General features: G+C 52.0%; 2 non-coding genes across 2 annotated transcripts; one reads left to right on the top strand and one right to left on the bottom strand.

Annotated features, from left to right (window-relative positions):
- Positions 1-1,268: 1,268 nt before the first annotated feature.
- LOC142565192 (5.8S ribosomal RNA) lies at positions 1,269-1,421 on the bottom strand. The gene has a single exon (XR_012824858.1). It is a non-coding gene; the product is annotated as a 5.8S ribosomal RNA (ribosomal RNA).
- A 13,092-nt stretch (positions 1,422-14,513) lies between these two features.
- LOC142565064 (U2 spliceosomal RNA) lies at positions 14,514-14,697 on the top strand. Its single transcript, XR_012824781.1, has one exon. It is a non-coding gene; the product is annotated as a U2 spliceosomal RNA (small nuclear RNA).
- The last annotated feature ends 3,962 nt before the right edge of the window (positions 14,698-18,659 follow it).

Genomic DNA, 18,659 nt, shown 5'->3' with positions numbered 1-18,659 from the left:
CACCGTCGCAAACACCCGAGAACGTCGCCTCCCATACACCACATTTCCCGACCGCCTGCAAGGACGGGGCATTCGGTGCTGGGCTCGGTCCCGTTTCGATCGCAGCTACTCGGCGAATCCCTGTTGGTTTCTTTTCCTCCGCTTAGTGATATGCTTAAATTCAGCGGGTTGTCTCGCCTGATCTGAGGTCGACAACGGATACATCGCTTTCGCCCATTCCGGCACGACCGAGTACGACGCCCTGCCACGTCCTTGCGGACGACGGTGGCAGGCGGCACAACGCCTGCGCGCGTGCGTCATACGAGCGGTATGCCGAAAAGGACTCGACACGTTCGAAAACCCAGCGCCAACCGAGTACGACGCCCTACCACGTCCTTCGCCCAACACGGAGCTACTTATAGACGAGGCTGGCAGGCGGTGAACCGCCGGCACGCGTGCGGCGCACGAGCAGTTGCGTGGTAAGCGACCGTGTCTGAAGCCCAAACACCACCGAGGCAAAGATCGCCTTAGCAGCGCGCCGCTTCAGCAGGCACCGCAGGGACGACTAAAACCTGGCGGGGGGCATCGTCTCGTGTAGCGTCGCCCCTGCCCCAACTGTAGTGGCCCAGTCTTTAGGGGACAGAGACTGCGAAGCACTTGGACCGACGGCGGACTACGACGGAACGCGTCAGCTCGGCCAACGCTCTCGAAGGAGACATTTTCCGTTTCGCGGCAATTTCTGCGCCGTGCCGTGCTCTTCTCGCTCGCAGACGGCGCTATCGCGTCGAACCGCTTTCGGGGGCCACCCTTCTCCTCCCCGCTCCTCGCAAGAATCTGCAGATTCCTGCGACGAAGCCCGGAAGGGGTGCCCACACAGCTGCGGTGACACGAACGAGCGACCAGCTCTGGAGCTCGACGTACTCCGAAGGCAAACAACGCAAATTGCGATCGCTTCCGACTCTCTCGCAAACGTGCGCGCTACATGGTAACGGACGTTGGCACCTCGCGCTTGGACCGCTCTTTCCCTGCAGGTATCCGACACCATCCTGCGGCGGTCTTGCTAGAGGCGCGCACACGTCACGCTGCAGTAGATTATAATGCCTCGTTTCCGTCTCTTCGAAGATTTGGCACAACGGCTCGCCACCGTCTCCTTTGTGAGGTCGCTGGCGCGTGGCATTAGCGCTCAACGTACTGTCCATGATGCCGACGCAGTCAAAACGAGTCGACGGACGCGCGTTCCGTGCGTCCGTCGACATCGTCACATATCAAGGCTCTCTTGATATGTGATCCGACCCTCAGAAAGGCCAAGCCAAGGGAAGACCCAAGGCCGCAATGTGCGTTCAAAGAATCAGTGCTCAGTGTGTCCTGCAATTCACACCAGGTCTCGCAGCTGGCTGCGTTCTTCATCGACCCGAGAACCGAGTGATCCACCGCTTAGAGTCGTGAAAAATGGTTTGTTCAATTCAGTACAGTACAGCCAGGGTTTCAGGCACGTGGCGCCTCCCTGTGTGTGGTTTCGAAGAGCGCTAACCACAGAACCCTTCCGACGTAGCAAAGCCGCGTTTCCTTCGGTACTTCGCAGCAACGCCGCCTTTCCCTCGGCGGCGGGCAAATAGCCTGCAGACGTCGTCGCATTGAACCGCGATCTCGGACACCTCGCGCGTCACGAGCAGGAGCCGACCGGCAGCCACCGGCCCTGTCGGGCTCGGCGGCATTTGCCGTGGAGGACGGGAGAGCGCTTTAGGCCACGGTTCCTTCAGTACTTGGCAGCCGCACCCTCATACCGCCAGTTCCATGACCGACTGAGCGCCACACCGTTCCTTTAGTACTTGGGCAGCAACAAGGTCGGGTCGTTACTCCATACTCGCCGTAGGAAGCGACCGGCAGCCGCCAGCCTTTTCAGACTCGGCAGCGTTTGCCGCGGAGGACGGGAGAGCGCTCGCACCACGGTTCCGTGTGTACTAAGCGGCAGCAGCTCTCGACCGTCAGTTCCTTGACCGACCGCACGCTTCGCCGTTCCCCTCGTACTGGGCAAAGCAGCAGGTCGGGTCGTCTTACTCCCCTTCCGCGCAAGAGCGCCGCGGCGGACAGAAAGCCCACCCATTGTGCGTTATGCCGTTTATACCCGCGGGCGCGGCCAAGCCAACCGTCCAAGGTTGCAGCCTGTGTCCACTGGGCGCAACAAATTTGGCACGGGGCGCCGCTCAAAATTCAGGCAGTTCCTGGCATGTTCGGGTATAGCCGTCCCCGCGTCCAAGCGGGGCCAGCGGCGGAAAGCGGCGGGCGCAGCGAGCTGCTTCGCCCACACGGGATTGAAACAATGGCGCTCGTCACCCTTCACAATCCGGTAATGATCCTTCCGCAGGTTCACCTACGGAAACCTTGTTACGACTTTTACTTCCTCTAAATGATCAAGTTTGGTCATCTTTCCAACAGACCGGCGCAACCGAAAGGCCGCGCCAAACATCGGTCCGAAGACCTCACTAAATCATTCAATCGGTAGTAGCGACGGGCGGTGTGTACAAAGGGCAGGGACGTAATCAACGCGAGCTTATGACTCGCGCTTACTCGGAATTCTTCGTTCAAGGGGAATAATTGCAAGCCCCTATCCCAATCACGAAAGAAGTTCCACGGGTTACCCAGTCTTTTCAGACAGGGATAAAGACACGCTGCTTCCTTCAGTGTAGCGCGCGTGCGGCCCCGGACATCTAAGGGCATCACAGACCTGTTATTGCTCTGTTTCGTGCGGCTAGGAGCCGCTTGTCCCTCTAAGAAGGTTGTAAGGTGCTGGGAACCCCGCACCTATTTAATAGGCTAGAGTCTCGTTCGTTATCGGAATTAACCAGACAAATCGCTCCACCAACTAAGAACGGCAATGCACCACCATCCACCGAATCAAGAAAGAGCTCTCAATCTGTCAATCCTCCCAGTGTCCGGGCCGGGTAATTTTTCCCGTGTTGAGTCAAATTAAGCCGCAGGCTCCACTCCTGGTGGTGCCCTTCCGTCAATTCCTTTAAGTTTCAGCATTGCAACCATACTTCCCCCAGAACCCAAACACTGGTTTCCCGGAAGATGCCCACCGAGTCATTTGAGTAACTCAGGCGGATCGCTGGTTGGCATCGTTTATGGTCAGAACTAGGGCGGTATCTGATCGCCTTCGAACCTCTGACTTTCGTTCTTGATCAAAGAAAACATTCTTGGCAAATGCTTTCGCAGTAGTTCGTCTTGCGAAGCTCCAAGAATTTCACCTCTAGCGCCGCAGTACGAATGCCCCCGTCTGTCCCTCTTAATCATCACCTCGTATTCCAAAAACCATCAGAACAGAAACGAGGTCTTGTTCTATTATACCATGCAAGTTTATTCAGGCGACTCGCCTGCGTTGAGCACTAATTTTTTCAAATTAAGAGCACCGGCCTTCTCGAGGCACACGATGAAGTGCACCAAGAAAGGACCGGCATGATGTTCAGTCCGAGCCGTCGCATCGGGTAGATGCACTACTCGTCTGGAACTGAGATCCAACTACGAGCTTTTTAACCGCAGCAGCTTTAGTATACGCTATTGGAGCTGGAATTACCGCGGCTGCTGGCACCAGACTTGCCCTCCAATTGATCCTCGTTAAAGGATTTAGAGTGTACTCATTTCAATTACGGGGCCTCAAACGAGTCCCGTATTGATATTTTAGAGCGCAGCTCTTTGGCGTCCGTTCCTGGGTTTCGGGTCGTCGTCGGCCTCGTAACCAGCTCCGCCCCCCTTTCATCCCCCCAGCGCTGGCAGCGACCGACTGATACCGCTGGATGCCGCTGACGCCGCTAGAGAGTCAAGATAACGTGACTGCATAGAACACCGTCGCCGCCATGCAGAAAGAGGAGGAAAGGGGCCCCCCCCCCTGTATCGGCGTCAGCGGCATCAGTCAGTCGCTGCTATCTCTTCCCTCCTCCCTTTATCGTGTTGTCCGCTTGCTGCGCGCGCTTCTGCCCCCATCGTTTGCCGCTGGGTGTACACGCCGCCCCCCTCCCCCCTCTTCCTGCGAGTCTCCGGTTGTCAAAGCGCCGGCTCGAACTTAATTCCTTTCTTCGCTCCTCCTCCAATGCAACCCCTGTGCGGTGGCAATCAGAGAGCCAGATCGGTGGCGGCGGATCTGTATATGTGCACCGCCCGAGCCGAAATTGCCGCTGCCGTTCACCCTGTGCGGTGGCAATCAGAGAGCCAGATCGGTGGCGGCGGATCTGTATATGTGCACCGCCCGAGCCGAAATTGCCGCTGCCGTTCGCCACTAAGAAATTATCTGCCAGTTCTTTCTGAGCCATGAGCGAGACGACCGATGGAAGTCCTCCGTCTGCTGCTGCTGCTGCTGCTGCTGCTAAACGAGCTGCCAGAGCAGAGGCCCAGCGCCGTCGCCGTCAGAATCCAGAGGTGCGTGCCGCCGAAGCAGAAGCTTACCGTCGCCGCCGTCGAGATGATCCAGGAGTACGGGAAATATAAAAAAAAATTCTGTGATAGCGCATACATGTGTTGCTCGATTTCTTTGCCTCAATCTATCGAAAAGGTGAAACAGCTTATTTGCTGCGCTCAAATTTCGCATTAGGAAGTAACGTAATCGTCGGTAATTTTTTCGTCACTACCTCCCCGTGCCGGGAGTGGGTAATTTGCGCGCCTGCTGCCTTCCTTGGATGTGGTAGCCGTTTCTCAGGCTCCCTCACCGGAATCGAACCCTGATTCTCCGTTACCCGTAACAACCATGGTAAGCAAGTAACCTACCATCGAAAGTTGATAAAGCAGACACTTGAAAGAAACGTCGCCGGCTCGTGGCCATGCGATCAGCACAAAGTTATCCAGAGTCACCACACAATACGGGCCGAAACCCGATCGATCTTGGTCTAATAAAAGCACCCGTCGCCCAAAGGGCTTCAGGCTCACTGCATGTATTAGCTCTAGAATTGCCACAGTTATCCAAGTAGGAAGAAACGATCTAAGGAACCATAACTGATTTAATGAGCCCTTCGCGGTTTCGCCTTATTTCGGCATGTACTTAGACATGCATGGCTTAATCTTTGAGACAAGCATATGATTACTGGCAGGATCAACCAGGTAATCGTTCAACTGCGCGTCCAGCCTTTCAAGCAGGCCGGACGCCGTTTTTGCGATGCCGAGGCCACCTTCAGGCGCCCCAACACGCTTTGTTCTCGCAAAGTGTAGCACTTTGCACAGTCCGAGATGACGGCGTTCGAGCTCGCTACGGCGCCCTCCCCGCAAGGCCGGGTATCGCCACGCGGCAAGAAGCACGCAACATTCTTGATAGACTGGTTGTGTCAACTCGATCGCGGCTTGCGGTTTCTCTCGAGCCCGCAGCACTGGTGGACCGACCGACACTTGCAACGTAGCCGAGACGGCAAAGCCGCCAGGCGACGGGTCACGCCCACGCCTTCGGCGCTTTCGTATTTGGCTCGTCCGGGGACGATGGGGAACACACCTCGATATCGTGGAAAAAGCGTCATCCGACAACCAGCCCCTAACGCATTAAGCGGATGAGGCTGCAGACGTCAGCTGTGGGATCCACGGGAGCGATACCGGGGACAGGCTTGACGGGCACGAAGCCCCGCCGCACATCAAACATCCAGGTCGCTTTGGGGCGACTGCTCTCTGGGACCCCCATATAATAGCAGCGATAAGTACCCAAACCTCCATGGGGCCGTACTCGTGCCACTTTCCACGAGCGTTTGGGGGAAATCGTGCCGCCTCGTAACGCCGCGAGCAAGATTGAAAGCTTACGTCGGCAGCACCATGCCGAAGTCGTGAAACTGCAGCGCGTCCATCGAATGCGCGAACGGCAATTTCTCGCGAATGGCCAGTGCCGTTTCCTGAACGATCGCCTTTCGGTCCCCCTACGGGGCGGCCCCCGGCCGATCGATTCGATGAAAGCTAGCCCGGCCCCTTCACCATTTCCGAGCACGAGCGCGACCTGCGCGGGCGGCGTGCTTGACGCCCCGGCTGACGTCGTTTCGGACTTTGTCTCTTCGAGCGCTCGAAGCCATGCCGGGGCCGACGCCGACGTCTGCGTGGTGTTTACACGATTCCCGGCGCGACACAATGCAGCTGCGAGCAGGATGCCAGCGATTCCGTCGTGGCCGTGCGGCGGTGTACACGCAGAAGTTTCGTGAAGGGTATCGAGCTCTCGCCGCCCCGGCTGACGTCGTTTCGGACTTTGTCTCTTCGAGCGCTCGCAGCGATGTCGAGGCGATCGCCGACGTCTGCACGGTTCCCGGTGTGCTACAATGCAGCAGTGTGCCGCGTGACACCTCTTGGTTGCCGAGGCAAGCACGGCGATTTCCTGAAGCGAGCGCATTCCGGCCAGGCAGCAGCGGGCTTTGTGCTTTCGGGAGTGCTCTTGCTGAAAATTTGAACGGGTCCAGCTGCACGAAGCGTGTGTATTTATTTTCTCTCTCTCTCTCTGCCTTTGAGGCGACTGTAATTTTAATATCAATGCAATTGAAGGCGGGAGCAACCTGATGAGAGTAGGTTGACTTCGGCACGCCTTGTAGTTTATAAATTGCTTTCAAGCTTTGATGACATACACCTTCACGCCATCTGCTTTCCCGGTCTCTTTGGCACTTGATTTTGTGTGCTTCATGCTCTGCATTCTAAGGAAACACGCCTGTTTGTCTCCCTCTCTCAAGTTCTTCTTCTTTTTTTAGCTGCTCTTGTAGAACCTGCTATGCTCTTTACTCGCTGTAAAATAGAATGCTGCCACAAGCCAACAACCTTGGCGTGTTTTTTTCTCTCTTTCCAAGGCGTTTCTTCCATTACTCACTGGCTCTCGTTCGCTCGCGCCATCTACCTTTCTTTCTGTATGGCAAAGTCCATGGGTTTTCCTAGTTCCGTACACAGATGGCGCCAATGCGTTTTCGCGCCAGTTTCGAACGACCTGGCTGTACTCACGTTTCTCACTTAAATGTTTCAAATCGGGATTGCGAAAGGGGTGGTGCTTTCTTCTTGTGTAAGGCTGAGCTTCCCAGCTGCATTTAAGCTATGCTAGCATGTGTGCATGTGTGTGTGTGTGTGTGTGTGTGTGTATATATATATATGTGTGTGTGTGTGTGTGTGTGTGTGTACATATACACACGCGCGCGCGCGCGATAGTGGTAAAGATTATGAGGTAGCACTTCTTTTTAATATACAATACCTGTGCTGCACACGGCGATTCTTCTCCCCCCTCTGTTTCCGGTTGGAAGGAGTGCGCAGTCTTTTCTATGTTTATTTTTTTTTCATTCACTTCTATGTTGCTCGTCTTCGTACATGGGGCATGCTACCTAATTCTACCGGTCGATTCTACACGTTGCGATCCGTCCCGGCCTGTGCCGTATCAAAATTTTCAGTGGGCCTTGCGGTAAATAAAAAGAAATGAAGGAAATGCGCGTGCTATATTACACTTGCGCACGGGCTTGAAACGAAGGCCTCAAAGAAAGTCACCTCGAGCGGCCGCATTCAGACGGAAGTAAGCATTCCCCTTGGGCGTGTTTTCCGCTCGCCTGCTCCGTTTTCTACGAGGTTGCCGTCGTTGGTTTGGCCTTACAAACAAGCTTGCACTCGGGTCTCGTTTCTACGCGACAGCGTTTCGTTAACAGCGAAAGACTGAGGCGTCGCGAGTTTATTCGTCAGATAGAGAGCATAGAGTCTCTAGACAGGCTGAATTCTATAAAATTGCCCACGCTGTTGCTGAGGTTACCAATGTCGGCAGGGCGCCCACAAGGCAGTAGTACAATGGAGTGAAGTGAAGGACATCGCTTCTCGGCCTTTTGGCTAAGATCAAGACCAAGTGAGTATTTCGTATCTGCTCTTTTCGGCACCTGGGACCTCCCCTGGTCCCAAGTGTGCCCGCCCGAGCGTGTAAGAGTCCTGTTCCTGGCACCTGGACCGGACCCTGGACCTGCCTGGCTCGGTTTTGCACCGCCTCCGGGACTGGCCCACTTGGATCCGCACCCGGCTCGCTGTTGCACCGCCTCCAGGACCGGCCCTCCTGGATCGGGCCCTGGCCTCTGGCTGCACTACCTCCAGGACCGGCCCACCCGGATCTGGCCCTGGCTCGCCGGAACACCATCCTCAGGTGCGTCCGTCTTGAGCTGCCCTTGGGCTTCACCGGTTCGGAGCCAGCCTTCCTTGGGTTGCTGCTGGGCCACCATCAGTGACCCGGCGGACCTCCGATAACAATGGCGCCTGCAAGGACCCCTTCGCGGACCTCTGCAAGTACCGGAGTCTACCGAGGCGCCAGCAGCTCCTGCTGAGCCCTGACGCTACCAGTTGTACCACCAGTTCAAATTCACCAGTAAGCCCTACCCCGGGAGGTGCTGCAACCAGCGACCTGTGAGAATGGCATCGGAATCAGAAGCACTCCGTGAGATCCCCTTGAGGGAAAACTGTTTTTTGTTTAACGCTCCGGATGGAGACGTGTCCATAGACGACCTGATAGATGCTGTCGAACTAACGGCTGGAGAGGATAGTGTATTGGGGCTTCAGCACATGGAGGCTCTCGATTTCTCGTTTGTACCAGAAACGCTGCGCAGGCCACAAGGCTCATTGTAGCTGAGGAGTTCTCAGTTAAAAATGTTAAAGTGCCTGTTGATGCTGTTGGACCCCCCTTAACATTCGTGAATGTGTTTCGATTCCCATTGTACCTGACTGATGACGCTCTCCTGTCTGCTTTGCAACAATTTGGCAAGGTAAAGGGCGTGTCCCACGCGGGAGTCGCCAACGGACAGAACAAGTTAAATGGTGTGCGGATCGTCCGCATCGAAATGAGTAGGCCCGTGCCCAACTTTATGACGATACAGGGGCACAAAGTGATGATGGAGTACCGTGGGATGCGGAGGGTTTGCGCGAGGTGTGGGGATGATGGCCACATGGCCACGGCTTGCGCTACACCCTATTGCAAGCGTTGCGGCCTGTTCGGCCATGAAACAGACGGGTGTGAAGAGGAGTGCAAGCGGTGTGGCGGGAGCCATGGCACAAGAGATTGCTTTCGGAAGAAATCATATGTAGCTGCCGTCCGTGGCGCTCCACCAGCCACCTCAGTTACTATGAGGCCGTCCACTTCGCCGAAGTGGATGACCACTAAATCTACCATGCAGGTGCTTAAACCGCGTGCACAGCGCTCGCCCCCGCTTGCCTCCTCGTCGGAAAGTGAACCGTGCCATGCCGTTAGCAGTAACTCTTTCTCGAAAGAGTCATCCAACTCTTGTTCGGTTTCCTCAGAGAGCAACTCTCTATCGAAAGAGTCAACAACCGCTCATTCAGTCTCCTCGGAGACTGAACCCTCTGCGGGCTCTGTCTCTGGGGAGGTCGCTTCTGGGGCGGCCTCCTCCGAGGCTGGGCTGCACGAGGGTTCCGATCTCCACCAGTCTAAGCCGGGCTCGCCACAAGAGCCCCATTCTGAGCATAGTGCTGTACAGGCGCAACAACATAACAATGATTCGCATAGCCAAGCCATGTTCGCTAGTGATTCCAGACCAATTGTAACTAGTGGGCACTATACCATACCCGATGAAGGGGAGGATAAGCCTTCCACATGTTCAGAGGCTAATTCAGGAGTTCACGATACCAAGGAACCCTCGAAAACCCCTACTGATGATCGGAGTAAGGTGTATAAGCCGAGGCACAGACCTCGCTCACATAGGCGACACAAAGAGGGTAAGCAAAGCCCGGATAGTTCTCACCCCTTGCCCAATGACCATGATTTCGCCAATCCGATAAGACGGCCTAAGGACGAGAACAGCAGTGACAGCGATGCAGTTCGCCGCATGAAATCCAAAAAAGCTCGCAAACATTCGCCTAAGCTGCATGAGCGCTCATCACTAAGTGATGGCGACATGCAGGATTAATTCTTCTTTAGAACTCCCTGCCCCTCATCATTTGCTCACATGTCTACCAACCTATAGTCATGGTTATGGTTGTACTTAGCTCGTCTTGCACTAAGTGTGCGCCCTCTCGCTTCAGTTGCTCTTACGCTATCAAGATCAAAGCCTCATGAGTGCCTTCAGATTTGCCACCTTTAACGTTCGAGGATTCAGGGACAGACGAAAACAACGTCATGTGCTCGAGTTGGCAAGAGACCTTGGTGTTGATGTCCTCTTCTTACAGTAGACGAACTTTCGCACCCTACTCGAGGTAGCCTCATTCCAACGTGAGCACAATGTCTGTGCTTTCTTTTCATTGACAAACGCGAAATCGTGTGGAGTAGGCACCATCTCCCTCTCCACACAATTCCGAGAAAAAGCTCATTGCACATCTGGGGCGAGTGGACGCACGCTTATCACTGACTTGTACATAGACGGAAAAAAATTAGATTTGTGAATATTTACGCGCCAGTAACTAGATCATTGACCAATATTCTTCAAAAACTTACACCCACTGCTTCTGGAGCCCATCCCTCATGTCTTGCTTGGAGATTTCAACTGTGCTGTGGATTCTAATAGGGACATCATAGGCCCAGGGCAGGGTGGCTCGATTTATAATGCCAGAGAGCTCATTAACATACTTCGACATCTCCAGCTATCAGATGCGTGGGTCGCTCTTCACCAAGACCGCTTTGGAGCCACGCGATTCGGCTACCGCGCAGAAAGTAGAATTGACCGGGTATATTTACCCGACTTGTTACTGCCCACACTACTTAGGTGCGAAAATATATCCCTCCCAGCTACCCTCAAGCGCAAAACGGATCATTGGCCTGTGGTTGGGACAGTGAGAGGTACTGCCGGTCGCAACATGACACAGGATAGATGGCGGCTCGATCCCGCAGCCCTTCAATATGTCGACTGTATGGAAAACATCAATAACGCACTTAAAGCGAGCCTCCAAACCCTCTCAATGATGTCCCCATCCAACTGCGACTCCTTGAAGGAGGCTTGGAAACAAATCCTACAAGATGAGGGGAAGGCGAGACACAGGAGAATTACCAAACAGCTCAACGAACTCACGCGTCGAATGCAAACAGTAAAATGGGCAGACACATTAACATGTTGCACCAAGGAGTACCTTGAGGTTTTAGAGGCAGAACATGAACGACTGGTAAAGAAAAGATTCATTCTTGAGGGTGCAGACCAGGAATATATGAGCATTACGAGCACCGGCACCTCCGTTCTCGGAAATGCGAGGGTGCACATCTCAGAAATTAACGGCCCGATGGGTCACTCGCGACTAATCCATCCGTCATTGAGTCCGATATTGGTGATCACTTCGTGGACCTCTTTGGCGCCGATGATATCAAGGAACCTCCAGATATTGAATCTAGAATCCGTGAGCTGTGTCGTGTTATATAGCCCCTAGCAGAGGATGACCTCTCGTGTATTACTGATGACTTAACCATAGACTCAGTCAAAGAAGCCCTGAATGTCATGAGCACAAAAACAGCGCCCGGTTGTGATGGCCTAACAACCACTTTTTATAGGACCTTCTTTGAGGCACTTGGGGAGGTGTTACTCCAAATGGTTAAAATGGTGATTGGGGAGGGGAAGAAGCCTGCCTCCTTCAGTAGAGGACGCATCACACTCCTGCTAAGGAGGGAGCTCCCCCGACGGACATAAGATCATGGCGTCCTATAACATTGTTAAACACTGATTACAAACTCGTTGCCACATTACTGCAAATACGCCTTGCCAAATGGTTACCTTCAATAATCTCCCCATGCCAATCTTGCGCAGTACCGGGACGATCTATTTACACGAATCTCATGATCACCCGTGACGTGTTCGAGTATGCTCAGATGAAGAATGTGCGCGGGGTGTATATATCAGTAGATCAAGAAAAGGCCTTCGACCGTGTCAGGCATAAGTACATCTTTTTAATTTTGGAATTACTACGACGACATCTCTAGTGAAATTTTAGTGAACGGATCTATTACACCTGCCTTTCCTGTTCGCAGAGGGGTCCGGCAAGGTTGCCCGCTTAGCCCTTCACTGTTCATCCTTTCGCTGGACCCGTTAATTAGAAACATTATTACTGCACAGCAAATCCGGGGTTTTCCAATGACTGGCCAGGAGGAAATTAGAGTCAGTGCGTACGCTGACGACATCTCTTTGTTTTTAAGAGACGATCAGAGTTTTCGAACATTTAAAGACATTTTCGCTGAGTATTCGGCTTAATCTGGCGCCCGAATTAACGAGACCAAAAGTAAAGCATTATTATTCGGCTCCTTCCCCTCCAGTGCGATACCCAACATTCCCATAGTCAACTCTGTGAAAGTGTTGGGAATTATCTTCACTAACAAGGGAGTAGCAGACGCCTCATGGCAATTAACGATCCAAAGGTCCAACGCCGCAATCATCTCCCTTAACCAAAGATGCCTATCGTTTCGGCTAAGAGCTCTAGCAATAACAACAACCGTGTGCGCTTATGCGAATTATATAGCTGGAGTTGGTGTAATGCCCAGAAAAGTAGGCATCCAACTTAACAAACTCATAACCGCCTTTCTCTGGAATAGCAAACCCCCGGCAGTGAAAAGGCACCTGCTACAACTCCTGCTAAAATCAGGCGGACTTGGCTTACCTCATGTAATGAATACCGGTAGGATTATGGCATTAAAAACAGTCATGTCCCTATACATGATCCCTGAATACATGGGAAAAAATTTAATGGTATATCTGACCAGCACGTTTCAGAAGGCACTTACTGGGAAACGAGAATCTGGTCCACTAGCCGAAAACCCATCACCATATTATAGAGCCGTTTACAACACCAAGATGATTCTTGCGGAATGCCCCAACACAGATATCGTCCAAGACAAGGTTTCCAGCATTATTCAAAACATAATATATAGGCAGTTAAGCCAGGATGAACTTCAGAAGACATCTGAAAAGAAATGGCGCGATTGGTTCCGTCCTTGGTTACTTCACGAAATTTTGGAGTTTGACTGGAAGCGAAGATGGCAAGTTCTGCCGACACGTGAGCGGCTCTATAAAATGGGCATTGTACCGAGTGCAGCATGCCCGAATTGTAGCGCTACTGAATCGATTGAGCATACGTTGTTTCAATGTCCGCCAGCTAGGATAACCTGTAAACTGGTTAAGCGCACCTTTAAAGTAGATGGCCAAAAAAAGCCTCGGAAAACATACGGACCATTGGAACACTTGATACTGATTTCCACAATGTTCGTTATTTGGAAAAGGCGTAGTCTGGCGGAAGCCCGGAGGCGCCCTGTCAGGGCTGCCTACCCTGCGATGCAACAATTAAGGCTTTTAGTGTGGAAAACACTCGCAGAGGATCTGGAACTCAACGGGGAGGACGCTTTCCTCCGACGATGGCATACGAGGTTCTTCTATGTTAAAAAAATTACCGACGATTACGTTACTTCCTAATGCGAAATTTGAGCGCAGCAAATAAGCTGTTTCACCTTTTGGATAGATTGAGGCAAAGAAATCGAGCAACACATGTATGCGCTATCACATAATTTTTTTTTATTTTTCACACGTATTCCTTTAACAAAGACTCCACTAACAGTTCTTGACAGTCATGAAGGAAGCTTTGTGGTCGGAGAAATAGACTGATATATGTTCGACTTGGTACACCAATGCTTGATTCTCAAAGACGAGATCTATACAAGTGCCTCGCGAGGTTGTCACAACCGTGGGGGAAGCAGAGGCTAAGCGCCGCCGCCGAGAAGACCCTGCCGTTCGCGCCGCCGAAGCGGAGGCTCATCGCCGCCGTCGAGAGCAACCAGCAGTAAGCGAGGCTGAAGCAGAAGCTCATCGCCGCCGCCGAGAAGACCCTGCAGTTCGCGCCGCCGAAGCGGAGGCTCATCGCCGCCGTCGAGAGCAACCAGCAGTAAGCGGAAGCGGAGGGGGGCGGCGTGTACACCCAGCGGCAAACGATGGGGGCAGAAGCGCGCGCAGCAAGCGGACAACACGATAAAGGGACGAGGGAAGAGATAGCAGCGACTGACTGATGCCGCTGACGGCGATAGTGAGTCAACCCCAGCTATCCGCCACACAAGAACAGGGGGGGGGGGACCCTTTCCTCCTCTTTCTGCATGGCGGCGACGGTGTTCTATGCAGTCACGTTATCTTGACTCTCTAGCGGCGTCAGCGGCATCCAGCGGTATCAGTGGGTCGCTGCTAGCGCTGGGGGGATGAAAGGGGGGCGGAGCTGGTTACGAGGCCGACGCCGACGACGACGCCGACGACGACGCCGACGACGACGCGAAACCCAGGAACGGACGCCAAAGAGCTGCGCTCTAAAACGGCACGCTTCACTACCCGATTGTCCCCTATTAGGGGCCGATAATCGTCAACGTTCCATGTGACGACCTATGTGATTGTAAAGCTTCATATAAACATTGTATAAAAGTGTATAGAAGACCTGTACAGGAATTGTATAAAGTTGTACAGATGTGTATAGGAATTGTATGGACTTGTGTACCTTCGCAAGATGCTTGTTCTTGGACACACACAACATGGCACATGTACTCGCTGGCCTACACACATAGGAACTGGCCACAGTATAAGGTACACGTAAACTTAGTAGTCCTGTACGCATGTTTTACAGTACGTTTTGCTCAATAAAATTCCCTTTGTGTAGTATCTGTTCTTATCAGCTTAATATCTGATGCGGGTTCTATGTGGACCCACGATATTAAACCTATTTTTGGAAGTTGGAGGAGTGCGTTGAAGCCTCCTTCACCTCCGCCGCAGGTTGGCCCGGTATTGAACTACCTGCGGGATCGGCCCCCGCTCACTTAGGTGAGACTTCATTCAATCAAAATGAAGAACACAAGCTCGAAGCGAGCACTGACTTCACACGCACCATTCCTATACCATACGCAACGATGCCGGTTCGCGGATCGCGAGAGTAATTAAACGGCCACTCCACCTGTGTGTAGCGTCGCACTTCTTGCCGCGCAAATGGGACAGCCGCACCAGCAAATTTCTAATTACGGCCTTCGAGAAAAATAAACGACAGCAAAAGAAAGAACCAGGAGGGAGAATCGGCAAATTATATGTCTAAGAAATAGAATTGTTATTTATCCGATGTTTCTGTCTGCTGTAATGAGCCACTATAGGACGGGGAGGGGGGGTATGATTAGCCGTGGGTTCGGCAACCAATGTGAATCCCGCTCAAAGCCAACACTGGATTTTTTGAGTTCACTATTGCTTGGATCCGTAAACCACAGCGCCAATGCAAGCTCGACCTGCCAAAATCCGCTGCCCTAGTGGAAGAAAGATTCCCTATGAAAGAAAAATAGAGTGCCCGATTTCTGGCAACTACTGTGCAGCCGTTGTGTGCACATTTTCGCAGCAGTGGGAGCGAACGCCTCGAAAACAAACTTGTCGTGTGGCCAAGTCTTGCGAAATATATTCAAGGGTTCAAAGGTGCTCCAGCTTTCCAACCTGTATGTTATGAAGACCTGTTGCTACCTTTTCATCATCCTCCTCCTGGCTACGCCCACTGCAGGGCAAAGGCCTCTCCCATTATTATCCAAGTACCCCGGTCACGTGCTAAATGTCGCCATGTAGTCCCTGCACATTTCCTAATCTAATCTGCCCTCCCAACTTTCTGCCACCCCCTGCTGCGCTTCCCTTCTCTTGGAATTGAGTCCGTAACCCTTAATGACCATCTTCCCCCCACATTGCATACCCATTTCTTTTTTTCATGGTTTAAACTAAGGTGTCATTAACTCGCGTTTGTTCGCTCGCCCCTCAATCTGCTCTATTCCTATCCCTCGTGACGCTACACCCATCGTAGTTCTTGCCAAAGCTCGTTGCGTCGCCCTCAGTTACCCTTCGGTAACCCTTAAAGCTTTCCGTTGGGGCACTCGTGGCATCTTTCTCGTGTAAATAAGGCTACTTTTTTTCCGGTTTTGGGGGGGGGGGGGGAACTCTATGGGCTAGGCGCGATTCTGTCCCCGGCGCCGCTCTCAAAGAGAGGGCGGCGCCCAGGCTTTTTGCCTGTTGGTTCGGCTTAACGCAGAACACTCTCGCAGGTCAGTGAAGCCGCGTTGAAGGGGCAAAGAGTAGCGCAGTGAAGCGCATGCACGGGAGAAAAACGCAAATACTAGTCAAAAATACAACCAAGTCGCCAAATACGAACTTCCATTATTGGTAATTCGAGTTCAGTTTGTGCATTGCGTTCGCCTAGAGAACATAAATGCGAGTGCCACAGCAGCTAAGTCAAAGCTTAGGATCGCGTATCATTTTTTTTCTTGCCTTTTACTCCTGGCCTGCGTGGCATGCACACGAAAGTTATGATATAGTGAAAACACGAAATAATGCAGTGCGGCTGTATCAGATCTATTTTGTGCGCTTTGTTCTTTGTGGACAACAGCGGTGTGCGTTATGAGAAAGTTTCAGTGCCCTTCTACTGTGACCTGCGAAGCTACATTTAAAACCACATTGGTTTGTGCGGTTATTATCACAAACTGCGTGTGGGTGCGTTCCTTTTTTTTCGCTACCAGCGATGGGTTATCGCAACCGCGATCGGTTCTGCTGCTACGCTAGACGCGTTCTTGCCAACGGTTGGCTCTATACGCGACCCGTGACGCGTGGTCGGCTCATTCAAGGAGTCAATTGCAAACCGTTCCAAGAAGGATGCACTCCACTTGACGCCGGGAGCGCTAGTTGGACGATTGTACGTTTTGACCCTCGAGGAAGCGCCGCCAACCCACCTTTTCTATAATACGATAAGATTCAGAGCGACCGCGACCACTTGCCTTTGTCAATGTCTCGGGCAGAGTTTTTTTTTAAACTCAGATACTCAGACGCGCCCGTGTTCACGCGCACCTGCTCTCTCCGATAAGCAGGGAAGCTCGGTTGGAGTGGTGTCGGCCCTTGCGCATGCGCTGCTGAGCTCGTCGCTTCGGCGGCCAGTCGACGCTGGCGCGGTACTGCTAATCAACTTCGACGTGCATGGTGAAACGTCACTTTGTATTGCCGCTGTAGACTAGCAATGCAATGTGTTTGCGAGCGATTGGAGAAATGAAAGAGCGGGCACTGTTATGCCCTTCTAGAGCAGCGGAAATATTCCTCCAAGCACTAGGTTTGAAAATTTGCGCCTACGAACATGAACGAAACAATGAAAACGGTCTGTAGCTGCCTTCGCTTCATAAAATTCCCGTACGAAGATATTTGCGTGCGCAAATGACAGCGCAAAAGAGAGAAACCATGTAAAGAAGAATGGCTGCCTTTCGCGTGATCTCCCGCATGAAACCTAATGGGATAGACTAATTTTAGCCGTTCATTTTGATTTGCCGAATGTAAGCCGGAACACTTTCTACACGCGGTCTTAAGATTTGAATGGCAATCAAAGTCAACCTTTTTTTTGTTTCGGTTTGTTCTATCTGGAACCAAACTAATTAAGAACGCCATTTCAATCTTAGATTCGATTAGATATCGTGACTGGAATGCTGAAAAATCGCGCCTTGCGTCACGTCACCCCTTGTATGAACATGCTGTTAACCTTCGTGATCGCGGCATTAAAAATCGCCAGTTCCCGAACTTTAATCGCGCCGATGATGCTGGATTCTTATTGTAATGATTAGATAGAAAGCGCTTGTTCTACGGCTAGCTTTAAGGAAAAGAACAACATCATTCAGGAATGGATACCTCAAAACAACCGAAAAATGCGCAGGCTACAATGAGAGTACTAAGAATACTGAAAAAGATGAAATCTAAACATGCTGCAAGGAGCCAACAAATGCAATTGAACCAACGAACTGAAGTGAAATTATTTCATCAGAACATGCCCCGAAAAAACGCGGCCACTTTCAATGATCACTTGAAATCTGATTCCTTTTTCTTTTTTCTACAACGGATACTAATTATATTCCCAATAGCGGATGTGAAAATTTCGGAGCGCGGCATTTTTGAAACCTCATGGCCTCGGACGTTTTCTCTCTTGTTTAAGTATTTTGGTGGTGGCGTATTGGTGCAGATGGAGAAAATTTTTGCGCACATAATTTATAAACCTGTGGTTCATTTTCTTGAAAAACACAAAGGGCTGACAAACGACCAATCAGCACACAATTAAATTGGTATTACGCACGATTTCGCAGCCGCAGTAACAAAAGGGTCGTGACTAACGATTTCACGTCTCTCAAAATGAAACAAAAAAAATTACCGACGATTACGTTACTTCCTAATGCGAAATTTGAGCGCAGCAAATAAGCTGTTTCACCTTTTCGATAGATTGAGGCAAAGAAATCGAGCAACACATGTATGCGCTATCAGAATTTTTTTTTATTTTTCACACGTATTCCTTTAACAAAGACTCCACTAACAGTTCTTGACAGTCATGAAGGAAGCTTTGTGGTCGAAGAAATAGACTGATATATGTTCGACTTGGTACACCAATGCTTGATTCTCAAAGACGAGATCTATACAAGTGCCTCGCGAGGTTGTCACAGCCGTGGGACGCGTTACGAGCGAGAGGAACGGGATGTTCTCCCGCATAAGTGTTAGGAAATTGCTGTTTGTCTTTATGTCAAGCCGCCACCGATCTGGCTCTCTGATTGCCACCGCACAGGGCGAACGGCAGCGGCAATTTCGGCTCGGGCGGTGCACATATACAGATCCGCCGCCACCGATCTGGCTCTCTGATTGCCACTGCACAGGGGTTGCATTGGAGGAGGAGCGAAGAAAGGAATTAAGTTCGAGCCGGCGCTTTGACAACCGGAGACTCGCAGGAAGAGGGGGGAGGGGGGC

This window comes from Dermacentor variabilis, chromosome 11 (assembly GCF_050947875.1).
Source record: "Dermacentor variabilis isolate Ectoservices chromosome 11, ASM5094787v1, whole genome shotgun sequence".
Classification (NCBI taxonomy): domain Eukaryota; kingdom Metazoa; phylum Arthropoda; class Arachnida; order Ixodida; family Ixodidae; genus Dermacentor; species Dermacentor variabilis.
Note: the sequence above shows the minus strand (reverse complement) of the source record. Positions and strands in the feature narration are given on the sequence as shown.